The sequence below is a fragment of the Mustela putorius genome, unplaced genomic scaffold (assembly GCF_011764305.1).
Source record: "Mustela putorius furo isolate JIRA1106 unplaced genomic scaffold, ASM1176430v1.1 tig00003858_pilon_pilon_pilon, whole genome shotgun sequence".
Classification (NCBI taxonomy): Eukaryota; Metazoa; Chordata; class Mammalia; order Carnivora; family Mustelidae; genus Mustela; species Mustela putorius.
In genome coordinates this window covers 13801203-13827655 of record NW_025422010.1, presented here as the reverse complement: position 1 = coordinate 13827655, position 26453 = coordinate 13801203, and the positions used below count along the sequence as shown (strand labels likewise).

General features: G+C 39.6%; 1 protein-coding gene and 2 long non-coding RNA genes across 5 annotated transcripts in view; 2 read left to right on the top strand and 1 right to left on the bottom strand.

Moving 5' to 3' along the window:
• LOC123386922 overlaps window positions 1-3529 on the top strand; it is a 194923-nt gene extending 191394 nt beyond the window's left edge. The window contains exons 5-6 of the long non-coding RNA XR_006602059.1: window positions 3331-3411; window positions 3492-3529. This is a non-coding gene — a long non-coding RNA (uncharacterized LOC123386922). The remainder of the gene's footprint in view (window positions 1-3330; window positions 3412-3491) is intronic.
• The window catches only part of DLGAP1 (DLG associated protein 1), an 871327-nt gene that overhangs the window by 448794 nt on the left and 396080 nt on the right, over window positions 1-26453 (bottom strand). The gene's annotated exons all lie outside the window — the stretch shown is intronic.
• Window positions 3541-5494, top strand: LOC106004847. Its single transcript, XR_001177900.2, has 3 exons — window positions 3541-3676; window positions 4189-4228; window positions 5446-5494. It is a non-coding gene; the product is annotated as an uncharacterized LOC106004847 (long non-coding RNA).

Genomic DNA, 26453 nt, shown 5'->3' with positions numbered 1-26453 from the left:
TAAGACATAGAAAAACCAAAGTGCCCATCAACAAATTCATGGATAAAGAGAATGTGACATAAATACATATACAAAATGGCATATTTTCAGCCATTAAAAAAAACCCCAAAAGTCCTGTCATTTGCAACAATATTGATGGATCTTGAGAGTCATCCTAAGGGAAATAAATCAGAGAAAGACAACTACTTACTTACAGGGGAAATTTAGAAAAGATGAACTGTATGTGACAGAGTACAGTTGTGCTCCAGAGGGTGAGAGGAGTGGGGAAATGTTGGTCAGAGGGTGAAAACTTCTGGTTATAACATGAGTAAGTTCGAGGGTGTACAGGCATACCTTGTTTTCTTATGCTCCGCTTTATTGCCCCTTACAGATAACTGTGTGTTTTATGAAAAGGTTTGTGGCAACCCTCTGTTGAGCAAGTCTTTCAGATTTTCCCAACATTATGTGCTCACTACATGTCTCTGGGTCACATATTGTTGATTCTCATTTCAAATCTGTTCTTCATTATCATATTTGCTATGGTGATCTTTGATGTAACTATGGTAACTGTTTTGGGGGGCCAGAAACTGTGCCCATATTAAGACAGCGAACTTAAATGTTGTGTGTGTTCTGACTGCTGCCCACCTCTCCCCCTTCTCCTATTCCCTGAGACACAACAGTATTAGAGGTCATTGTAGAGTTATTAATTGGCCTAAGTGAAAGTGAGAGTTCCACACCTCTGTTTAAATCAAAAGCTAGAAATAATTAAGCTTAGTGAGGAAGTTATGTTGAAAGCTAAGATAGGCTGAAAGCTAGGCCTCTTGTGCCAAAGAAAAAGTTCTTGAAGGAAATTAAAAATGCTACTCAAGTGAGTATACAGTGATAAGAAGGTGAAACAGCTTTATTGCTGATATAGAGAAAGTTTTAGTGGTTTAGAAAGGACATCAAACCAGCACCCAAATTCCCATAAGCCAAAACCTGATCAGGAGCAAAGCCTTAACTCTCTTCAATTCTATGAAGGCTGAGAGAGGTGAGGAAGATATTAAAGAAATGCTTGAGGTTAGCAGAGGTTGTGTCACGAGGTTTAAGGAAGAAGCCATCTCTCTAACATCAGCATGCAAGGTAAAGCAGCAAGTTCTGATGTAGAAGCTGCAGCAAGTGATTCAAGAGATCTAGCTTAGATAATTTATGAAGGTGGCTACAGTAAACAACAGATTTTGAATGTAGACAAAACAGATTTCTATGGGAAAAAGATGCCATCTAGGACTTTCACAGCTAGAGAGAAGTCAATGCCTAGCTTCAAAGGACAGGCCAACTCTCTAGTTAGAGGCTAAAGCAGCTGGTGAATTTAAGTTGAAGCCAATGCTAGGGTGCTTAAGAATTATGTTAAATCTACTCTTCCTTTTCTTTATGAATGAAACAACAAAGCCTGGAGGGCAGCACATCTGTTTACAATATGGTTTACTGAAAATTTTAAACCCATTGTTGAGATCAGCTACTCAGAAAAAAAGATTTTCAAAATATCACTGCTCACTGACAATGCACCTGGTCACCCAAGAGCTCTGACAGAAAAGCATAATGAGCTGAATGTGGGTATTGCACATTTCAGCCCGTGGATCAAGAAGTAATTTTGACTCTCAAGTCTTAATATTAAAGAAATACATGTAATTAGGTTATAACTGCCCTTGATAGTGATTCCTCTGATAGCTCTGGCAAAGTCAAGTGAAAATCTTTTGGAAAGGATTCGCTATTCTAGATGCCAGTAAGAACATTCATGATTCATGGCAAGAAGTCAAAATACCAACATTACCAGGAGTTTGGGAGAAGTTGATTCCAACCCTCACGGATGTCTTGGAGGGTTCAAGACTTCAGTGGAAGAAGTCACTGCAGAGGTGGTGGAAATAGCAGGACAACTAGAATAAGGAGTGGAGCTAGAAGATGTGAGTAAATTGCTGCAAACTCAAGATAACGCTTGAATGCATGAGGAGTTGCTTCTTATGGAGGAGCAAAGAAAGTGGTTGTGTGAGATGGCTGACAACAAAGGATTTAGAATACTCCTTGAACTTGAGAAAGTAGTGACAGGGTCAGAGAGGACTGACCCAAGTTTTGAAAAAAGTTCTACTGTGGGTAAAATGCTATCAGAGTCCATTGACATGGCAAACTCCATTGTTGTCTTAAGAAATTGCCGCAGCCACCAACATGAAGGCAAGACTCTCCACCAGCAAAAAGATGAAGACCTGCTAAAAGCTTAGATGATGGTTAACTTTTTTTTTTTTTTTTTTGGTAAGGATGTATACTGGTTTTTAGACATGATGCTATTGCACTTAATAGACTATAGTGTAAACATTAACTTTTCTATGCACTGAGAAACCAAAACAATTCATTTTGGTAGCCTTTTTGAGGTACCCACTCTACTGTAGTAGTCTGGAACAAAACCTGCAAGATCTCTAAGGTGTGCCTGCTGTGTACAGCATGGTGACTAGTCAGAAACACTGCATTATATAGTTGAAAGTTACCACAATATTTACACCTCTACCCCCCCCCCATATAAATAACGTGTGTGTGTGTGTTTAGTGAGAATATTTAAGATAAAATATTGTGGCATCATTTTGCAGTGTACACATATATCAAATAATCATGCTATAGACCTTAAACTTAGAGTGTTATAGGTTATTCATATGTCAGTACAGCTGGGGGAAAACATGCCAAGATCCACTGTTGGCCTCCCAAGAACAGGAGCCATTGGGCACATGAGTATCCCCATGACACCTCAAGAAGTTGTAGCAGGTAGGGAGGCCAGGGTGGTGGAAAAGAAGAGAAGCACTACAAGAGACCAAAGGATTTCTGGACTCCCATGTCAGACTGACTCTCTAAAGACTGAAGATGTACAAAAGGCAAATGATCTACACCACATCCCAGAATGTGTGCTTGTCTGTGATATTCAGGGAGTATGACTCTGCTATCTTTGACCTGCAGGCTCTTTCAGACATTGCAGAACACGATGCAGACTTACACCATTTCTCTAGCTTTTTCATGGAGGTAAAACAAACGTGTAACCACTTGAGCCTACACTGCAGTAAACTATGTGGCAATCATAGTAAAATTAGATTAAGAATCATTAGTGCACTACGTTAGTTACGAGAAGTTAAGCCCCAGTGCGCAATATAAGGTTTGGTTGTTGTTTTTGTTTGTTTGTTTATTTAAGGACATCACCGGATTTTCTATTGTAAACATAGAGATGTAAATTTTTTCAAGAAAAACAATTCAGAGCTGAGTATTTCAGTGCTGGTATTTCGATTCTTTGGTAGTAAGGGACTCCAATGCTTACTATTTTTATGTTCTTCTTTCTAGAGTTACCTCCAAATTTAAGGCCACCTCATGTTCCAAAATAGCTGCTGGAGTGCCAGTGCTTAGCCACAAGACCAGAGGAAGGTAATTAGGAGGTAAAGGGGCAAATCTCCCAGCAGAGTCAACTTTTTTTTTTAAAGATTGTATTTATTTATTTGACACAGAGAGACACAGCAAGAGAGGGAACACAGCAGGAGGAGTGGGAGAGGAAGAAGCAGGCCTCCCGCCGAGCAGGAAGCCCAATGTGGGGCTCGATCCCAGGACCCCAGGATCATGACCTGAGCCGAAGGCAGACGCCTAATGCCTGAGCCATCCAGGTGCCCCCAGAGTCAACTTTTTGAAAAGCCAGGTAATGTTCCATACTACCCTTCCCTAATAATAACCAGAATTTATTTAAATGGTTATATGTCACTAGCTTGCAGGCTGGTAGATGTGGGCTTTCTCAGCTTGCCAGACTGCTACTTAAAATAAAACTGGAATTCTGATACTAAGAAAAAGGGAGAGATTATATTAGGCAAACAACTAGAAGTCTCAACTCCACAACCTGTGGAAAACTGTATACAATTAAGAGTAGAAAGTACCCATCATTCATTTCACTGTGTAAAGGAGAGGGTGATGGTCACTTGAGTATGCTTTATCTGTACAATTCTGGAAAATGCTGGGTTAGAAAAGTGTGGGTATAATTTTTCCTTCCTCTATGCTGCACATGCAAGTGTGTTTACATGCTCCTTCTTAGGGGAGTTTTCTCATAAATGGATAAATTGGTCCTAAAGGAACAAGAGTCCTACCACTGTGTGGACTGCTTGGGTTTTCTCCTTCAACCTTAACTACAATCTTTTTCAATGCTGTCGGTCCACACAGGTGTTGCTGTGCAGCCTCCTGGATTCTTAAGGGAATGAAGGTAAGGGGTGTGCTATTTTAAGATCCCTACTTTTCCCCCTGTCCTCTTATTCTCAAGCCATTAGCTCATTCATTAAACATCTATCGAGAACCCATTATATCTGGCCTTCTGCTAGTAATAAGAAAAACCATGATAAAAAATAGATCTTTCCCATCAGTGTCCTTCCGACATCATTGCAAAGATGTCAAGTGGGCATGTCGAGCACATTCTCCTAAGTGCTCAAGGGGAGAGAGGCACAAAGGAGGAACAACCAAGCATATCTTGAGGAGGAAGAGAAGCCTTCAGAGAAGAGGTATTGCTGGATGTGGGGAGAATATAGTTCAGAAGCTTTCTAGACTGTCTTCCAGGCAGAGCCCAGCACTGGAAAGGACTGGGATGAGTGAAGCCACCAGCACATAGTTTGAGAAGGACAGATTGTATAAGATGTGACAGTAGAAACTGCTAATGAAGATTTTCTCACCTCTCAGACAACACAGAGATCAAGAGGCATAACCATCGCCCCCCCACCCCCATCTCTATCTACCTTTATTTCTTACCCTGGTATCTCAGCTTCCCACACCCGATATAATTGTTGACTGTCCCTCCACAATTTCCTTTGAAGTCCATCGCCTCCTTCCATCCCACAGGGGCGGTTATGCAAGTCTCTTAACTGCTTTCTAGTCTTGGCCCCCAGCCCACCTCTCCTGCCCTCCAGAGTCTATCCTCTACCCAGCCAAAGGAGTGACTTACCTGATTATACAATACAGACACTTCTGGAGATCCTATAGCTTCCATGAAAAAGCTCAAATTCCTTATCACAGTATAGATGGTTCTTAATATCTCTGTCCACTTTCTCAGCCCCTGTGTTGCTAGGGACACACACCAACACGGTGAAATACTGGCCATGTCTCACAGCACAGAGACCGTGCCAGGGAATTGATTATGTGCTGGCTGGGAGGGACACACATCGGAACTCACCCCTTCAGCCACACCAAACTGCAAAGGGGGCTGGAGCATATGAGGAAGAGAAAGACAGTTTGGCTGAGCAGCAAGAAATCTGCCTTACAAATCTTTTTCAGCATTGTCTTTTTACTTTTTACGCTATAAATTATCTTTGCTCCTATTTCATAATCATAACTGTTTTTGAAAATACTAATTTAGTAATATTAAATTCTAATTTCTGGATTTGTTCTTAATTTGAAAAATTTTAAAAAAGATTTTATTTATTTATTTGACAGAGACCACAAGTAGGCACAGAGATAGGCAGAGAGAGTCGGGGAAAGCAGGCTCCCCACTGAGCAGAGAGCCCAATGCGGGGCTCGATTCCAGGACCCGGAGATCATGACCTGAGCCAAAGGCAGAGGTTTAACCCACTGAGCCACTCAGGTACTCTTAATTTTAATTTTTAAAAATTCATTTCCATTAGGGTCATTTGTGCTTAATGTTCATTTGAGCCTTACTGTCTTGTGCTAGGGGTTTTCCTTTAATAATTATTCTTAACATCTGCTTACTATGTATCAGGTATCATAAGCATTTACATATATCTGTCATTTATTTAAAACACCTTTCTAAGGTAGGTCCTATTAACAGATGAGGAAACTGAGGCACAAAGTGCTAATTTACTTGTTCAAGATCACACAGCTAGTTCACGAGTTTTGAATCCTGACATTCTGAGCTGCAAATCTGAGGGTATACTACTTTTCACATGTATAATGCATTTTGGATATCTGTTCCTGGTTAAAAATAAGCATTATGTTGATTAATTTAGGTAGTCTGTAGAGGTTTCTTCTGCTTTTGTGTAGTGAGCTCAAACCACAATAATTTTTAGTGTGCTCTACTGTGACATTTCTCCTTTTCCATTCTCCATGCAGTTTCCTCAGAGTTCATGGAAAAAGAGAAGCCCTCTGATGGGAGCCACTGTACAATTCTACAGAATACTGGTAACGGATCACAAAATCAAGAAGAGAATCGTTAGAAGTTATCGTATATTAAAAAAAAAAATCCGCTCAGGTTATGCCCTCAGGGTTGTGAAATGGAGCACCGTGCTGGGCATGGAGCTTGCTTAAGGTTCTCTCTCTCCCTCCCTCAAAAAAAAGGTGTCAATATGTGGCTTCATTTTAGGGTGGACATTAAATATGTACACAGATTTAATGAAGCTACTTGTAATTATTGTCTGCGTAACCTATATTATGGTCAAAGTTCTAAACAGTATGTCTATAGTCTTAAGCTAACAAAATGAATTTAGGCCCAATTATAAGATTTTCTATATCCCTAAATTCCTGTGATAAGTTTAGATCTGTAAAAAACTCTGAAAATAAATACTCCATCCTTGCCTATGCTTGGTGAGACTCTGAGACACATTTTCTCTTTGGTGTTCTAGAAAATACTCAGCTCATTTTTTTTTTTAAAGATTTTATTTATTAAGTAAGCAGAGAGAGAGGGGAAGCAGGCTCGCTGTCGAGCAGACAGCCCAATGCGGGGCTCGATCCCAGGACCCTGAGATCATGACCTGAGCTGAAGGCAGAGGCTTAAGAGCCACCCAGGTGCCCCTCAGCTCATTTTTTAAGGACAATTTTAGCCCTCCTGTCCTTTACAGCAAATAAGAAAAATAGTAATTAGTTATTGTCTAACCATTAGAATAAGCACAATACGGACAGGAAGCTGTTCAACACTGTGTCCTCATTTTCTGACATACAGCTGACACTCAAATATTTTTGACAGGCTCTGCCTCACCTTTTCAGTGTCCAGGTGAGTGGCAGTACCAGGTGGGCGAGGCTCTTAGTTCTCACAGACTGCGTGGCCGACTGTGGTTTTGATCATTAGTGCTCATGGCTCTGCCTTTAATCAGCAGTGCTGAACACGGGCCCCAGGTCCTTGCCAGAGAGTAGGCCTTTGAACGGTCTGCTGCTGACCTTTATTGAAAGCTCTTGACAGAAATATTGAAGGACGAGTGTTTAAAGGACCTGTGGTCAATGCATTCCTGACTGCGACCCTTTCATGGATTGAAAGCTCTGAAGTCATTCCCTAGAAAAATACACTTAAAGAAACATACAGAAAATGGTGTCTATAATACTACTCTCTGAAGCACATATTTGACCCTAGAAAGTCCAGCCCTTGATGACAAATAGGCTTCAGTTTTGTCAGTTCTAATAAATGCGTAGTGATAGCCAAGAGCACTTGTTTCAAAAACCTCAGCCCACTTGGGTCTTAGCAGAAAAGACTTGGATGACCTAGCTGTGCACACACGATGTGTGGTGAGGCAAGCACTGGGGCCAGTAATGAACTATGCTTGTGGTGGCCTTTTTCTGGCAACAAAAGGATATGGGCAGCAAGCTGTGGATGTTGTCCACAGGCTTTCCCATTTCTCCAGCAAACTGCTTCCACTGAGTTGGATTTGGGCGTTATGCCCTCATCATATATTAAAGGGGAATAAAACCCCTCAAAACTAAAGTTTCCTGTGAGGCCCTGCTTAAAACTAAACTTTTGTTGTCAGCATGTCATAAAAACATACTGGCCACTATACGTCAGATAAGAAGTCCTTGTCAAACTGAGGTGTCAGGAAAATCTTTGATTCACTGGAGAATGCTATCTTTCACGACCATGAATATAGACCAGTGACATAATAGTTCCTTTTTGCTTCAGCTTTTAGAAATATCAGCCCAGTGTCAGTCATCATCCATGGGCCTAAATTCAGCAACAATAATAGTATTTTTTACTGATCTATCTAGATCTATCCATCTCTCTCCGTGGATCTAACTATCCTTATAGGCCACTTCAAATCATTGGTGGAACAAAAGAGGATATTGAAAAATAAACAGCACTCCTCTTTTAGCTTCAGATCATTAATTTTACAGTGTTCAGACCAAAGAATAGTAAACACATGTGATTAATAGATTATTATATCCCTCTAAGTAACAAGTATACAGTTAGGGTCTTCTTTCTGTCTCCTGTTCCCTCCAGTATGACTGAAGTTTTTTTCTAGAGACAGACTCTAGTGCGAGGCCCTGACATTTTTCTTTCTTTTTTTAATAATGCATGTGCCTGACTTTAGTTGCCAAGGAATCAAAGATGGCAATCTCCAATTATTACGTGGTCAGCCACAGAGATAGAGCCAGGCCACCTCACCCCGTTGAGGCTCCTTTGTGGAGAGATCTTGACTTCAATAACTGACCCTTTGGGCACTTGCCTTTCTCTTCCCATGTTTGTAAAATCCCCCACTAAAGAGTGAGCCCATGAAACACGAGGCCCCCACTTTCCACCCCAGTAAAAGCAGAACCTCTAGCCCGTGCATGCTTTCACTCTAATTTCCAAGTCTTGTAAGTAATAAACCTCTGTTTTCCCAAAGTGTCCTGATGATTGTTGCCAAAGGGCATCTTGCAATCATAAGAACCAGAAGGGCCAGTCCAACTACAAGACTAGTTATCGATAGGCCGAGATTTGCACAAAACAATGGATGTAGCAGTCAGCAGGATTGCGGGTTGCTCTTGAAATTAACTAAGGGGAATGCCCTTTACCTGTAATTTGCTTACCTGCTGCCTAACTCAGGGTAACCCCCTATGGGGGGTTTGCTGGGGGTCTGTGGCACTGCTATGTACTCTGATGTATTGCCCCTGCAATATGTGACCTGCAGTATCCAACCCAAAGAATCATGATATGATCATGAACAGTTTTCCCCAAGCAGTGTGATCAAGGTCATATGGTCTGACGAGATATATTGACTAACATGAGAAAGGGTCTACCCCACCTTAAGGCCAAAGAGAGCTAAGAAGGACAGATTGGATTGCAAGCCCATTATTGCAGTAAGAAACCAATGACACCACCAGAGGGAAAGCACAACAGAGGCCATGGTTTCTGGGTCACCACTTCACTCACTGCTGTCACTCTTCATCCCTTGATCCAATAGAATATTAGGGGTCCAATTACCAGTGTCCTAAGTTAGAAAAATTGATGGAGAACTATAAATGTTGTGGACATCTAATCCTAAGGATCCTGAGGAGGTCTAGCAGCTGCTCAGTAAATGCAAAGCCTCAGGGATGCTTCCTGGGTATTTTTCAATGTCAGGCACACCAGCATGCTAAGACCCTGCCATTAAACTCTAGCGGCCCAGTGGCTTTCTCATTACTGGCAGAGGCAGAGCCCAATCCCAGAGGGGTTCTCCTGGGACCTGGGAAAGAAAAGCAGCTACCTGTGAAGAGGCCTCGTAGTGATGTCATCTAAAAGTTTCCAGTAACAACACCCCAGATTAAGGTAAGAACAAAAACTGAAAGTAAACATATCCTAACTGAAATTCAACCATTTCTTAAAGATAATATACAACAGGCAGGAGAGAGGGGAACTAAATGGCTCCTGTCAGTTTTCTTTTTTGATTAAAAGGGCTCTGGATTCTTATTCACAGCTGCCAAAATGGGTCAACTGGTTGGTAGGTGTCTCCAAAGACTCTGAAATCTGTAACTTTCTTAAAGATCCATCTAGGCAAATGCTCATTTCCTTCTATCACAGTGATCATGGCTAAGGCTCCCAGTGGGTAGAAAACATTAAGACGAGGCTCCTCTCCTCCTGTGCAAAACTGGCAGAATTCAAAGAGTTTATCATTTCCCAGACCACAGTGACCCCCCAAGGCCACATCATCATTTCCAATCCAGAAGAGGCCCTATTGGACCTTGAGTTCAGAGAATTATTCTTTACAGAGCACACCACCTAATTACAAGACCGCACAACCACATTTTAACTGGGGCTGCCAAAACTCTCCGAAAAGCACTCAAACTCCTAAGAGAAAACCTGCACTCTTCTCTGCCCCTTGAAGATGTAAGTCTTACCATGTCTTTGAAATGTAAATGCCCAGGAGGTCTCTAAAATGACGCCCACACTGTCCTAAGAGGGAGGGAGAGAGGAAGGAAGAGAAGGAAAGAAAGGAAAAGAAAGATACAAGCTGCAAAAAAGACTCTTTTGCCCAGACTCTTGATCACTGTCTCCTTAAGATTACTTCCAGGGACAAATACAAATGGTAAAAGTCTTCTCTACAAATAGAGAAAGAGGTTAGCCACATGAACAGGTAAGTTTAACTTATTCCAGAAAAACAGTTGGAGTCCAACTGTTCTTTTGTAAACTAGTGAGCTGGACATTATTGTATCCGTCTCATGGCTAAACATTTTATGTTATTTTTTTAAAAGACTTTATTTATTTATTTATTTGACAGACAGAGATCACAAGTAGGCAGAGAGGCAGGCAGAGAGGGGGTGGGGGAGCAGGCTTCCCTGCTGAGCAGAGAGCCAGATGCGGGACTTGATCCCAGGACCCTGGGATCATGACCTGAGCCGAAGGCAGTGGCTTAACCACTGAACCACCCAGGCACCCCATGGCTAAACATTTTAAAAAGCCATAACTATAAGATCTCTGTATGCATCTGCCTGTGTGTTCATGCATTGTAGATGTATGGTATTTTTCTACCTCTGAATGATATTACCAAAATTATATTGTAAAAGAGCTCTATTTAATTGGCTTTAAGAAAACTAAGTACATCTGTAAATTTAGTATTCATAAAAATTCTCAAAAATAAAATGAAAACAATGCAAATGAATTTCAGAGTCTTATGATCTGGGAAAACATTTGGTAGCAAAGCTAATTTAAGGTTGTGGGTTTGATTATAACAGACATGTTTTCAAAATTATCAGTATTAAATATAAGGCAGATTAGTAACTATATGGGTTTACTAGTTGAATTCATGTTATCTCTGCTGCAAAATGGGTCAGGCAAATTTAGAATAATGGTATACTTTTTTAATGTCTCAAAGTTTTTTTGTAATCTGAAGCCTTAAAGCTAAGTTTGTTAAGTTAAATGATGAGTTAAATTTACTGAATATCGAGATCATTTCCAAGTAAGATAGAATAATGAACATTAATTACTGTACATAGGTTTATTTACTTTTGGTGTTTTATTCTACTTTTAGAGAAGCTAAAGATAAAATTTGGGTCTGTTAGCACATGTTCCATGCTTTATTGAAAGACTGAATTCTAGAAATACGTGCTTTCTTATAGTACAAAATATTTCTCGGTTTGCCAACTCACAGAACACTAATGTAAAAAGTTCATAATTCTGTATTTCGTAGTTAAGCTTCCTAAGAATTAAGAATTCTAATTAATGTAAGTGGTTAAGGGAAACTTTGCTGTATGCAAGCAAAGTAAGGTATATATTTTTGGTAAAAGATGGTCTGAGGAATGGACATGTATTCTTCCTGAGGGAAAAGTAATATTGTGTTACAGTGAGGCAAGGAAAGAGGGAAAACACAGAACAAAATCTGAATGTAAAAAAGAAAACTGTTGAAGATTTATGGAAAAGGAATCTTTGGGAAGGAATTTTATGTGTGGTCAGGACTGGCTAAGAGTGGAATAAATTTGATTAAGTAAATTAGTTTTAATACTGAAAGTACATTGATGCAAATATGAAATTAGGTTTTTTTCTTTGTTAAAAGGACAAAGTTTTCTTGAATTATTGGTCTGCTCTTGATAAGAGATTATAAAGGGTTTTTTTTTAATCTCTAAAAATTATCTGCCTAAAAAAAAAAAAGGATTCTGTGATGCTGTGTTTTATCAAAATAATTTGCTTTGTTTGATCATGTCTTTGATTACTAAAATAACCCCAGTCTTCTTGATATTGAAAGACTTGAGTTTAGCATAGAAGTATGTAACCTTCATTATTTGCCTGTGAAGTCCGTGTCACTTTGGTTAAACAGATAACAAAGTATTGTTTCATAGTGATCTATGATTCTATTTAACGGTTTTAAAACCTTTTTGGTATTTTGACAAACTTCCCCAAATTCCAAATGAAGTATTTTAGATCTGGGGATCAGGAGACCTTTAGGATATTCCAGAGGGTTCCTGGATCATCTTGAAAGACTTGTTAGACCTTAAGCTTATTTGGTATGTATGTCAAATTATATGGGAAGCATCATCAAACAGGAGATGCCAAACTTTGTTAGATTACATGTATCTGGATATAGGGTATTAAAATATTCTAGGAACTCTATGAAACTCCTAGCAACCTAATATGTCCCTGTATGTTACCACTTGTAATTAGTATCTTAAAATTAATAATCCAATTAAAAAACTGGCAAAAGACATGGAACAGACAGTTCTCCAAAGAAGACATACAGATGGCCAACACCACTGATCATCAGGGAAATTCAAATCAAAACTACAATGAGATATCACCTCACACCTGTCTGAATGGTTATAATGAACAACATAAGAATAAACAATTCTGTTACACTGAAAAGAAATAAAAAAAATAAAATAAAATAAAGGAAACAACAAGTGTTAAGATATGAAGAAAGGGAAAACCTGCTGCTCCATTGGAAAACATTTTGGGGGCTCCTCAAAAAGTTAAACAATGGACATGCCCTTCATCCAACAATTATACTACCAGCTATTTACCCAAAGGATACAAAAATGCTAGATTTGAAAGAGCACAAGCACCCCAATGTTTATGGCAGCATTACCAAGAATAACCAAATTATAGAAACAGTCCAAATGTCCAATGGTGAATGGATAAAGTGTGTATGTGTGTGTGTGTGTGTGTATGTATATCCACCCACAATACAATATTATTCAGTCATTAAAAAAAAAAAGACATTTGCAATGACTTGGCTGGAGCTAGAGAGTATAATGCTAAGCAGAATAAGTCAGAGAAAGACAAATACCATATGATCTCACTCACATGTGGAATTGAAGAAACCAAACAAACCAAGGAACAGTCTTAACTATAGAGAACAAACTAATGGTTACCAGAGAGGGTGATAGGTGAACTAGGGGATGGGGAGTAAGGAGGACACTTGTGATGAGCTCCGGGTCATGTACAGAAGTGTTGAATCGCTCTATTGTACACCTGAAACTAATATCATACAGTGTGTGAACTGGAATTTAAACAAAAACTTTAAAAAAATGTTGTATGTCACAGAAATAACAAAACTTCCTTTGATCAACTGGATTGTAATGGACTCTGTTCTGACCTTTAACCATGCCATTTTCAAGTTTTTTAATCATTTACAGACAGCTATTTTTTGACTCAGATTCTTTTACAGAAGAGTTCTGCAAAAATCTATCATCTTTAAGGAGATTCTTGAAAAAGACCCTAGAATACAGGTTTCTGATAACTTTAGGATCATAAAACTGAACTGGGAAAAAAATTCCAAAAGTAATGGAAAAACTGAATTCAAGCAGCACAAGAATCAGTTACATGGGACTGAATAAATGGAGGAGGAAGATTATAATTTTTATGCCTTTTTATACCTTTTTTTCTCATTCTTTAATATTTTGTTTTCCAGATATAAGGAAAATAGGCTAACTCTCATAGTAATTTGGTAAACTATACCTTTCCAAGCAGAATTAAAAGTTATCTTTTCCGCTTACCTGATCTCTCCAGAATTCAGAAACAGTATTTTTATTTTTATGGCAATTTATTTAAGTCCAATAAGAATCAGTTGTCCTTTAAACAGGACAGAATTGGAAAGATGGGTACCATCCACAAAGGCTTTGACCTTGGTCTTATCTCACAGAGACATACATAGACTCAGGTATAACCACACGATTTCAGGACTAAGATTGAATTGCTAGAAGCCAGCCCTGACACTGGGTAAGTACTGACCTGACACCTTGCTTACCGGGTTTCCAGCAGCTTTACCCATTAAGTAAAGAAGGTTCTTTCCTGGCAGGTGCAGGAACCTCAGGATATTTTGGGGACCTCAAAAAGAGAGGAATTGAGCCAAGTCTATAGGTATTTCAGGCAAGTCTGATACAAGTTCAATCTGAGATTCCTTATGAAAATACCAGCAAAGCAGATTATAAATTCTGTACCGTCAATGGCAAGGTTTAAAAGAACATGTGACCACCAAGCTGGCCCTACAAGAAATATTAAGGGTGGGGGTTCTGTAAAAGGAGAAAGAACCCGAGAGTGACATAGAACATAAATTTACAGAGACAATCTATAGAAACAACGACTTCACAGGCAATGTGATGTCAATAAAAGCTTATCTTTCAATAATCACTCTCAACATGTAAATGCTCCCTTAAAATAGCACAGGGTTGCAGACTGGATAAAATGAAAGTACCTGTCCATATGCTGTCTACAAGAGACACATTTTGAGCCTAATACATCCAGACTGAAAGTGAGGAGATGGAGAAGCATCTTTCATGCCAATGGGCCTCAAAAGAAAGCTGGGGTAGCAATTCTCATATTGGATAAATTAGATTTTATGCTAAGGACTGGAGTCAGAGATACAGAAGGATACTACATTATTCTTAAATGGTCTACCCACCAAGAAGATCTAATAATTGTAAATATTTATGCCCTCAAAATGGGAGCAGCCAACTACATAAGCCAAATGTTAATCAAAGTAAAGAGTCATAGTGATAAGAATACATTAATTGTAGGAGATCTTAACATGCCATTCTCAGCAATAGATCATCAAAGCAGAAGATCAATAAAGAAACAAGAGCATTGAGTGACACATTGGACCAGATGGACCTCATAGATATATACAGAACATTCCACCCTAAAACAACAGAATACTCATTCTGAACATGGAACTTTCTCCAGAATAGACCATATACTGGGTCACAAATCAGGGCTCAACTGATACCCAAAGATTGAGATTATTCCCTCATATTCTCAGACCACAGTGTCTTGAAACTGGAACTCAAGCACAAGAAAAACTTTGGAAGGAATTCAAACACCTGGAAGTAAAGACCATCCTGCTCAAGAATGTTTAGATCAAAGGAAATCAAGAAGAACTTAAACAATTCATGGAAACCAATGAGAATGAAGACACACCAGTCCAAAACCTATGGGATACAGCCAAGGTGGGCCTAAGGGGGATATACGTATCCATCCAAGCCTCACTCAAAACAATTGAAAAATCCCGAATACACCAACTCTCTTTACACCTTAAAAAACCGGAAAATCAACAAGTTAAGCCAACCCCATGCACAAGAAGGGAAATAAGATTAGAGCAGAGATCAATGAGTTAGAAACTAGAGATATAGTAGAACATATCAACAAAATTAGAAGGTGGTTCTCTGAAAAAATTAAGATTGATAAACCACTGGCCAAACTAATCCAAGAGAAAAGAGAGAGAACACAAAAAAGTTATGAATGAGGGGCGCCTGGGTGGCTCAGAGGGTTAAGTCTCTGCCTTTGGCTCAGGTCATGATCTCAAGTCCTGGGATCAAGCCCCACATCCAGTTCTCTGCTCAGCAGGGAGCCTGCTTCCCCCTCTCTCTGCCTGCCTCTCTGCGTAGTTGTGATCTCTCTCTCTGTCAAATGGGTAAATAAACTCTAAAAAAAAAAAAAAAGTTATGAATGAAAGGGGAGAGATCATGACTAACACCAAGGAGATAGAAACAATCATCAGAAATTATTATTAACAGTTATATGCCAATAAGTTAAGCAACCTAGATGAAATGGATGCATTCCTGGAAACCTATATACTTCCAAGTCTGCAACAGGAAAAAATTGACAACCTGAATAGACCAATATCCAGTAAAACAAGAGTCCAGGACAGATTCCCTGGGGAACTCTATGAAACATTCAAAGAAGAAATAATACCTATTCTCCTGAAGCGGTTTCAAAAATAGAAACAGAACAAAAGCTTCCAGACTCTTTCTATGAAGCCAGCTACCTTGATCCCCAAACCAGGCAAAGACCCCATCAAAAGGGAGGATTTCAGACCATTATTCCTGATGAATATGGATGCCATGATTCTTAACAAGATCCTAGCTAATAGGATCCAACAATACATTAAAAAGATTATCCACCATGACCAGGTGGGATTTATCCCTGGGATGCAAGTGTGGTTCAACATTCGCAAATCAATCAATGTGATAGAACAAATCAATAAAAGAAGAGAGAAGAACCACATGGTCCTCTCAATTGATGCAGAAAAAGCATTTGACAAAATACAGCATCATTTCTGATTAAAACTCTTCAAAGTATACGGATAGAGGGAACTTTCCTCAACTTCATAACATCTATCTATGAAAAACCCACAATGAATATCATTCTCAATGGGGAAAAGCTGAGAGCCTTCCCACTGAGATCAGGAACATGAAAAGGATGCCCACTCTTGCAATTGGTTCAACATAGTACTAGAAGACCTAGCAATAGCAATCAGACAACAAAAAGAAATAAAGGTATTCAAATTGGTAAAGAAGAAGTCAAACCCTCTTTCTTCATAGGTGACATGATACTTTATGTGGAAAACCCAAAAGACTCCACCCTGAAATTACTAGAATTCATATAACAATTCAGTAATGTGGCAGGATACAAAGTCAATGCATAGAAATCAGTTGCTTTCTTATATACTAACAAAGAAACTATAGAAAGGGAAATTAGAGAATCGATTCCATTTACTATAGCACCAAGGACCATAAGATACCTGCGAATAAACCTAACCAAAGAGGTAAAGGATCTGTACTTGAGGAACTACAGAACACTCATGAAAGAAATTGGAGAAGACACAAAAAGTGCTCATAGATCAGAAGAATAAACATTGTTAAAATGTCTATACTGTCCAGAGCAATCTATACTTTCAATGCCATCCTGATCAAAACTCCACTGGCATTTTTCAAAGTGTGGAACAAACCTAAAATATCTATGGAACCAGAAAAGACCCTGAATTGCAAAGGAAATGTTGAAAAAGATAAACAAAGCTGGGGGCATCACGTTGTCTGATTTCAAGCTTTATTACAAAGCTGTCATAACCAAGACAGCATGGTACTGGCACAAAAACAGACACATAGACCAGTGGAAGTGTAGAGAGCCCAGAAATGGGGCCAGAACTCTATGGTCAAATTATCCTCGACAAAACAGAACAAATATCCAGTGGAAAAAAGTCTCTTCAATAAATGATGCTGGGGAAATTGGACATCTATATATAGAAGAATGAGGCTTGACCATTCTCTTATACCATACACAGAGATAAACTTAAAATGGATAAAAGACCTGAACATGAGGGGGAATCCATCAAAATCCTAGAGGAGAACATAGGCAGTAAAGTCTTCGACATTGGCCACAGCAACTTCTTTCAAGACATGTCTCCAAAGGCAAAAGAAACAAAAGTGAAAATGAATTGGGACTTCATCAAGATAAAAAGCTTCTGCACAGCAAAGGAAACAGTCAACAAAACAAAGAGGCAACCCACAGACTGGGAAAAGATATTCACAAATGACATATAGACAAAGGGTTAATATCCAAGATCAATAAAGATCTCCTTAAACTCAACACCCAAAAAACAGATAATCACATCAAAAAATGGGCAGAAGACATGAACAGACACTTCTCCAAAGAAGACATACAAATGGCTAACAGACATGTGAAAAAATCATCATCATTAGCCATCAGGGAGATTTAAGTCAAAACCACATTGAAATACCACCTTACATCAGTTAGAATGGCCAAAATCAACAAGACAGGAAACAACAAGTGTTGGAGAGGATGTGGAGGAAGGGGAACCCTCTTATACTGTTGGTGGGAATGCAAGTTGGTGCAGCCACTTTGGAAAACAGTGTGGAGATTCCTCAAAAAATTAAAAATAGAGCTACTCTATGGCCCTGCAATTGCACTACTGGGTATTTACCTCAAAGATACAGATGTAGTGAAAAGAAGAGCCATCTGTACCCCATTGTTTATAGCAGCAATGGCCACAGTCGCCAAACTGTGGAAAGAGCCAAGATGCCCTTCAACAGATGAATGGATAAAAGATGTGGTCCATATGTGCAATGGAATATTACTCAGCCATCAGAAAGGATGAATACCCAACTTCTATATCAACATGGATGGGAATGGAGGAGATTATGCTAAGCAAAATAAGTCAAGCAGAGAAAGTCAATTATTATATGGTTTCACTTATTTGTGGAACATAAAGAATAACATGGAGGACATTGGAAAGGAAAAGTGCATTGGGGGAAATTGGTGGGTGGAGAGAGATGAACCACAAGAGATTCTGGACTCTTGAGAATCAAATGAGGGTTTTAGAGGGGAAGGAAGTGGGGGGTTGGGTGAACCTGGTGGTGGGCATTAAGGAGGGGGGCACATATTGCATGGAGCATGGGGCATATACAATGAATCTTGGAACACTGAAAAAATTTAAAATATAATAATACAAAATAAATAATTCTGTATGGTCAGCTGCTATTCTTACTGTGCTAATGTAAACAATTAGGTCAAGTTCATTGAACCTAGACTAAATTTGCACACAAATTAGTTTTACTGTGGTTATCTTTGACAGAAATAGGGGTAACTGTAGAGAGGAAAAATTGTGTTTCAGGAGAAATAATTACACACATGTGTATATTAGATTCCAGTGCTCTTAACTGTCTGAGGTTTTATTTTCTACCTGTAAACTGGACTGGATGGTGCATTCTACTAGTTTCCTCCAATATTTGGCTACAACTCTCTAAACATTTCCAATTTCCTCCCACTTCTGACTTGCAACATTAAGAACTAAAACTACCCTTTACCCAAAGCCATGTAAAGGGGGAGAACATGCTACAGACATCAGAGAAATCACCCTAACTCATATACAGATGGTCTTCATGCCTGTTGCTGGGCAGACCCTCAGGAAGATCACCAGAGACTTTCAAACTGCAAATCAACAGATTCTATCAGAATGCCGCCATCTGTCCTCCATCTGAGGACGCTTTCAGCCTGAAGTCTCAAAATTTCGACTGGTGGCTTTCAGAACTCAGAAACTGGGATTATAATCTGCTACAATCATTACTTTTGCTTTTTGTTCCACAGAAATGTCTCTTATTAAATGCCTGATGCAAATACTTGTTCCACATAGGCATAACTTTGGAAGTCTCCTGAAATGAAACACAACCTTTCCCTGAACTGACCTATTCTGAGGACAAAGAAACTGTTTTAGATAGGTGAGGATCTACCAAGTCAGGACAGAATCCTATCTACCTACACCAGACATCCCAGGATGTTAAAATATTTCACAGTATTACCCAAACTTTGGCCCAGATTCCTAGGGCCTCCAAAGTCACTGTCTTCATTTCATTGTGGGACCCTTCAAGGTTGGGACAATAGCTACTGAGTGGATTTCAGACTACTGCTTATGTAATTATTATAGGATTTGTTCCTATAATCCTACTTTGATCTATCCTTACTTTCTGAGTTACAACATGCCCTACCCCTGACTTTGAGTTTATCAACTACCTAGGCACTACAGGGTAGATTGTATTATAAAGCCCTGACAATTCTTCTTTCTTTCTTTCTTCCCTTATGCAAGTGCCTGATTTAAAGCTTTAATTACTACAGCATCCACTTCAAAGATGATGATCTCCAATAAGCACACATCAGCCAAAGGGCTAGATAGAGCCAGGCTGCCTCGCCTCACTGACGCTCCTCTGTTTTAGAGATTTTGGTTGATTTGATAACTGATCTTGTCTCGTGCTTTAAATTCACCAATGAAGAGTGAGCCCCTAAAACTGTAGGCCCCGCCCCTCGGCCCCAATAAAAGCAGAACCCCCACCTTCTGCATGTTCTCCCTTTATCTGCAAACCTGTAGCCGCAGGTATGCTGTGTAATTGCCAGGTCTTTTAAGTAATGAACCTCTATTTTTTTTTTTAAAGATTTCATTCATTTATTTGACAGAGAGAAATCACAAGTAGTTGGAGAGGCAGAGAGAGAGAGAGGGGGAAGCAGGCTCCCTGCCGAGCAGAGAGCCCCATGCGGGACTCGATCCCAGGACCCTGAGATCATGACCTGAGCCGAAGGCAGCGGCTTAACCCACTGAGCCACCCAGGCACCCGAACCTCTATTTTTTAATAGTTTCCTGATGGTTTCACTGAAGGACACCGTGCAATCATAGTAGGAACCACAAGGGCTGGTCCAACCACATTTGTTACTGACAGGCTGAAACCAGCACTTTAAGACTTTAATTTTATAAATGCTTAAATATATACACAGAACATAATTTTTTTTTTAAAGAAAACCAGTGTAAATTTACAGTGGTTTTCAGATTTTGTTTCTTCTTAATAGAAACAAATCACTGGTTCAAATAACTTCTCCAAAACAAGAGTCACAGGTCTACAAAGATGGCTGGCAACGATCTGGCTTTCTTGGAGTCTTCAATCTTTGCCCGAGCCCCCTCGACTGATATTTAAGTATGCAATGATTCCCATCTCAAAGATATATGAGACAGAGGTGGATGGAGGAACAGGTTACACAGAAACTTCTCTGTAGTTCTCTTGGAGAAGCTTCTGTGTGAAGAATCTGAGATGAGCACATGTGTGAGGAAATATAGCCAGAGTTCATACTTAAAGATGACCTGTGAGCTGACGTGTGGCATTCTCCATGGAGAAGGCCTCAAGTGTTACACCAGTCTCTATGCCCAGTGTGGAGCTTGAATACACAACCCCGAGATCAAGAGTTACATGCTCTAACAACTAAGCCAGCCAGTGCCCCTACAGCAATCTTCACAATACTTTTTTTCAGAGTTTCTTACACCCACCAAACTCTATTGCTCAAATTTGTCTTAAATGCATTCATTCCAAAATATTTAAAATGTTTACTGAATTAGGGAAACTGCTTCTTCAGCTCTGGGTATAATGATAGGTTAAGTAGGCCTTTGTGTGCTGTTTCTACCTGCAGAATCAGCGTGGTTGGGACGAGGCAGGTAAATGCAGATTCAGTTCTGGTCAGTCACTTACTATTAGTGTGATCTTTAGGAAGTTTTGCAAATTCTATTTTCTCATACACTAAATAAAGATAAACACCGTATCCAACTGCCAGAATCATTTTGTGGATTCAGTGCCCTATCTTCTATATCATGCCCAGGGAGTGTACTAAATGCTCAGTAAGTATTTCCTCCCTTCATCTTCCCAGCCCCTCATCACTCCAGGAATATTTACAGATGATGAAAAAGAGCTAACAATTTTCAGTTTGAATCTCATCCAAAAATCACATTTTGGTAGTTAAACTAAAAATGGCCATATAATATAGGCAAATGAATGAGCCACATGCTCTGAAAAGAGAATTAAAAGAAGGCCTGTGTGTGCAGCAAACCTGAAAATATGTTACATATCATCCACCACATCCTTTCCCAGCTTCTCTTTCTCTTCCTCTAGGTAGGCAGTAGGTTCAAGAGCATGAACAAAGGTACTAACTTAGGGGCATGAGTTGTGCCCATCTTCTTCACTGATCTATCCCAAGTACGTATCCCAGGATGCTCATAGGAGTTAATGATGTTTAATAAATATTTGATAAATATAACTGAATAGTGAGAAAGAAGATAGGAAGATTCTGGAATTGAATATTGTTTTCCCTGGGGTCCAAGGACAAAAATAATTATTTCTACCAAGCAACAGAAGATAGTCTTTAATTTTCCAGACACCTATAGGCTGCTTCTGCAACCCCAGTGTAACCAGATGTTATAGATCAAGCCAGGAGTGGCCTTGCAGAAACTGTTCTCTCCTCAGTTAGGAGGACTCTTGTACTCTCGTGAACCAGCTTGGAGTTAAGTATAAGGCACGGTGTCTGAGGCATCACCAAAGCAGATCTTCTACATTGTAAACACAGGTGCTCAGGGGAACTGAGTTGCTTGTACTGAGTATTTGCTCTGCTGATTGGTGAAACACTCTACACTTTTGCACAGGTTCACAGGTCTATTTATATGCAGATTTTTCTGAATAAATGTATTGGAATTTTTTTCAGGTTTGTGACAATTTGAAAAAGAACAAAAACAAAGCCCTGCAGATGAACTGTATAGCCTAGAAATATAAAAAAAGATTGAGAAAAAGGTATGTCACGAATGCATAAAATATAAAAAGTTAGAATTTATCAAAACTTATAAACATACAGACCCTATATGGTACCATCTGCAGTCAAGAGAGATGGAATCGAATGTAAAAATGCAGTAGTAAGTTAGTAACTGCCTAAAATTAACGTAGTCCATACTGTACTACTATAACAATTTCGTGGCCCCTTCCAGTTGCCTTTGTGAGCTCTAGTGCTGTGAGTATCTGCTTAAAACACCGTAGGGCGCTAATCCTCTCCAGAGGAGCAGTTAGTCTGGCTAGTAAATTAAGTATCACAGTAAAAAGGGATGTCTCCTGGTTCTCATGTATTGTTCATCACATTTAGTGTAATACCAAAAACCTTGAATTACCACACAGGACTCCTATGAGATGCCACTAGTGATGCCGGAAGTGCTCCCAGGAAGCGCAGAGAAATCCTGACATTACAAGAAAAACTTGAGTAGTTTGATAGGTACTCTAGATCAAGGTCTGCAGCTGTGGTTGCCCTCCAGTCTTTCTTTAAAGACTGATTTATCTTAGAAAGTCCACGGGGGAGAAAATGTGTGCGTGTTGTTGGGGGGAGGAGCAGAGGGAGAGAGAGGAGGAAGCCGACTCCGCAGCTGAGCATGAAGTCTCAAGGCAGGGCTCCATCCAGGACCCTGAGATTATGACCTGAATCAAAACCAAGAGTCCGCCACCTGGCTGAGTGAGCCATCCAGGAGCCCCAGGACCGTTTTAAGAAAAGAAAATTCAGAAGCTGTTGTAGCTATACCAGCAGGAGTGAAAACCTTGCACTTTTTGTGAAATACCTTTTTGACCTAAATTGCAGCTCATTTATTTTTAAATGCAGGATTGTTCTAAGAAAGGCATCCCTTAAAGCAAAAGGAAAGCGAAGGATCTAAAGCTGGAGAATCTAATGCCAGCAGTGGATGGTTTGAAAACTTTAGAGAAAGGATTGGCTTAAAAAAAAGTCAAGAAAACAGGAGAGGCAGCTTCTGCCAACCAAGAGACAGCAGATGAGTTCCCAGATGCCATGAAGAAAACCATTGACAAGAAAGGATATCTGCTTAAACAGATTTTCAAGGCAGACAAAAGTACTCTGTTCTGAAAGAAAAAAAAAAAAAAGCCACACACAAAAGATTTATTGGTAAGGGAGAGAAGTAAGCACCAGTTTTAAGGCAAGAAATGGATAGGCAACCTCTACTGCTTTGCGTAAATGCAGTTGGGTTTATGACCAGTACTGCCCTAATCTCTAAAGTTGCTAACTTTCCAGCCTTGACGGGAAAAGATAAACACCAACTGCCAGAGTTTTGGTTGTACAACAAGAAGTTGTAGACAATGAGAACCCTTTTTGGAAATGGATCCATCAGTGCTATCTTCTGAAGTCAGAAAGTACCTTGCCAGTAAAAAAAATACTAAAAAAAAATTTTTTTTATTAACAAATAATGTATTATTAGCCCCAGGGGCATAGGTCTCTCAATCACCAGGTTTACACACTTCACAGCACTCACCATAGCACATACCTTCCCCAATGTCCATAACCCAGCCAACCTTTCCCCTCCACCCCCCTTCCCCCCGCAACCCCCATTTTGTTTTGTGAGATTAAGAGTCTCTGATGGTTTGTCTCCCTCCAGATCCCATCTTGTTTCAAAAAATACTGTCTTTTAAAGTATTTTTGATCTTGGACAACACAATGCCCGGTCAGAGCCTCCATGAGTTCAACACTGAAGGTGTCAAGTGGTCTATGTGCCCTCAAACACATCTCTAATTTAGCCTCTAGAGCAGTCTTAAGGACTTCTAAGTCTTATTACACACAATACTCTATGAAAAGCATGGTCAGTTTTCTAGAAGAGAATCCCTCAAACCATAGGGCATCACCTGTCTACCATTCTTGCAAGTCCTCTCTGTTGTTTCCATCATCTCTGTTAGTAGCCAGAGCAGCACTGTATTTCTAGTTACCAAAATTTGTACTGCTTCTCAGATACTAGCCATAAAACAACAATGAAGTTACTGGATTTTACTGTGCAGTCTAACTGGTGGCATGCCAGTATGTCCACATTATACTTAAAGAGGGTGAAAAGAGCGATTCTCTATGCTAGGTTATTTTTTGTTTGTTTGTTTTAAGCAAACAATCATTGGACACCTGGGTGGCTCAATTGGTTAAGGATCTGCCTTCAGCTCAGGTCATGATCTCATGGTCCTGGGATCGAGTCCTGCATCGGCCACTCTGCTCAGTGGGGTGTCTGCTTCTCCCTCTCACTCTCCCACTGTGCACTCTCTCTCAAATAAATAAATAGAATCTTAAAAAAAATAAAGCAAACACTCATTAACTGGTCCAGCAGAGTATTTTCAGTTGGCTCATCTAACGACTCAGCTTTCTGGTGTAGCACATTATGTTTTCAGTAGGATTATTTGTACAGTTGAGCCCTGAACAATGTAAGGATTAGGAGCATCAGCTCTATGTGCAGTGGAAAATCTGCATTTAACTGTAGACTCCCCAAAATAGCCTACCAGAAAACTCACCAATAACATCAATAATCTATTAACACATATTTTGTAGAGCTGTTATATATTCTATTCTTACAATAAAGTAGTGAAGAGAAAATCAGAAAGGAGAGAAACTATATTTACAGTACTATCCTATATTTACTGATACCATGTTATATCATCTGCTTAAAAGATGAATATGTCAGTACCTACTCAATATTGTCTTATATAATACAACACACTGACAATCTGAATTACCAACACTAGACATCAATAACAAAAAGATAATGTGAATTCATGTTTATTTGTAGGAATAACGATGCAAGTGCTGATAATGAAGCAGCAGCAATATGACTGCTTAACAGCGAGCATCTGATAAGCAGTGGAAATTCTGGTAACCAGAAATACAGTACTGCTCTGGCTACTAACACAGATGATGGAAACAAGAGAGGACTGTGAAGAATGGTTGATAGGTGAATCCCTATGGCTTTTCTTGTCTTAGGTTGGGTTCTCTGGAGACAGACTCTGAGATGGGTATTTGAGAACTGGAGAGTTGGTGGGGGGGGGGGTGCACTGGGGAAAACCACCACTGAAGTAGCCAGGGAAGAAGGATTGGGTGAGGAAGGAAAATGCTGAACTTTGGAGTGGGATGGCCTTTTGGAATTTTCCGCAATTAAGGAAAGGGGCTGGGCCTTCGTATCCCCATCACTGACCAGGCATTGGATGTGGACTGCCCTGGAAAGGAGGGCAATGAGGCTGGTGCTTTCAGTCAAAGGCGATTCCCCAGAGGGATGTGGCTGAGAGGCATCATGCCAACACTCCCACCATGGAGTGGAATAAAGACCTTGGTTCTAAAGGGGTATTTGGATGGCTCATTATAGCATCCATTAAAACTAGCAAGTTTGTCTATTTTTATTTAAAACTGGCAAGTTTAACAATATATTTAAGAAAGAGTAATTGACATAATTTGTATGTAAGGGACACTTAATAAATATTTGTTGAATGAAGAGTGGTTATTATGAGGGAAGAATGATAAGCAATGGATTTAAATTTCATCAGAAGGGAGTTAAACAAGGCTACAGGAAAATACAGAATTATAACAGACCATGTAGAAACCCGAAGAACTTCTAGCTCAGATATCTGTATTGTGACTCTGTCACTTCATTAAATCGTTAAAATGATTCCCTTGGGGGGAAAGTAGAAGGAAGAGTTCCAAAAGGGACTCTGATGTAGAGAATCAAGGTTTAAGTGAGCCCCCCTCTGCCATACTGTAAAATAACGATTATTCCACTATGTGAGTCTGATAGGAAATTTCACATCTTTAAAATCCAGTCTTTTTAAAAAATTAACATATAATGTATTATTTGCCTCAGGGGTACATGTCTGTGAATCATCAGGTTTACGCATTTCCCAGCACTCATCATAGCACATACCCTCCCCAATGTCCATTACTCAGCCACCCAATCCCTACCTCCCCACCTTTAAAATTCAGTCTTTTTGAAGCAGCAGAGTGAAGTGAAAAGCATCATTGAATCTTTCCAAAATTAATGACTCTTTTTGCGTGGAGCCCTTTTCAACTAACATAATCATCACCTAAAGTTCCTTTTGAAGGTCATTTTTGAGCACAATCTAATGATCTAGCACCTTCCTCTGAGTGTCAGGACCCCCTCACCCTGCAGCCAGCAATTTAATCACCAAGACATTTCCCCAACATGACACATTCCTGCATTAGATAATGCCCCTTACTTTACCCAACATCCACCTTAGAAAAAGAAAAAGAAAAAAGGGATGAAAATAAGATGCTTGCACTGAAGTTTTATCCACGGACTTACATGGTAACTGCAAAGATGCTTCACCTTTTCTCAGGAGTCTTCAAACTAAAGCAGATTGTTTAACAGTCCACAAGCATTTCTGTGGCTCAAGATTTATCCAGTGAATGACTTAAATACAATTTATTAACTATC